Source organism: Plasmopara halstedii (genome assembly GCF_900000015.1).
Source record: "Plasmopara halstedii genome assembly, contig: Scaffold_614, whole genome shotgun sequence".
Lineage (NCBI taxonomy): Eukaryota > Oomycota > Peronosporomycetes > Peronosporales > Peronosporaceae > Plasmopara > Plasmopara halstedii.
Genome location: NW_020187532.1, coordinates 2,477,185 through 2,478,025, shown reverse-complemented (window position 1 = coordinate 2,478,025; position 841 = coordinate 2,477,185).

The following is an 841-nucleotide window of genomic DNA, read 5'->3' as shown; positions in this document are numbered from 1 at the left end:
CATAGCTGAGATCCATGGGCATAGGCCCGCTCGACGAGCTGTTGGAATGTGCATTCCAACCAAGTCGTGCCGACTTGAAATTGAATTCGGCATTCGATGCCACAATCACCGTCTCTTCAAACGAAGACGGATGCATACGAGAGACTTCAATGCTGGCCACGCCAGTGCGGAGGCCTTATATAAAGACGGTCACTGTGACCGTCTCCGGAAGGGGATCTACTGCCATCCCGGCAATGAGAGTGCGCATCTCTCGGACAAAGTCCACCAACTCCTTGTTGCCCTGTCGGGCGGCAAGGAAGCGCGATCACACGCGATATGCCTGGTTAGGCGGCGAGAACACTCGTGAAAGCTGCAATTTCAGATCCGCCCAGGAGGGAAATGCAGCTTCGACCGAGGTGCCGCACGTCAGTGCCCATTCTTGCGCTCTCCCACCGAACTTTGAGATGACTATCACTACGCGCTGTTGCTCGGTCTGAAGCATGGCGGATGCGATGGTCATCTCGACCCCTCTCACCCAGAGCAGGAGATTCTCTCCATCCTCCCCATCAATGACCTTAACGCTCACCATGAGCGGCTTAGGGCGGAGAAATATATCCATCACCGACGGTGGCGTCATAGACGCAAATGATGCAAACATCTTCTGCTGCAGGTGCACTAGCAGCGCGTTTTCGTAACCTGAAAACGCCTTTAGATGCGCATCGATTGCCTCGGGGCCATGCGCTACAAGGTGTTGCACGCCCTCAGGGCCAAGCAAGGACATCAGTTTGTAAAGCCCGACCTGCATGCCCTGGGGCAAAGAGAAAATTCCTCCATCCTCACAGAGGATCAGTCTAAACGACTA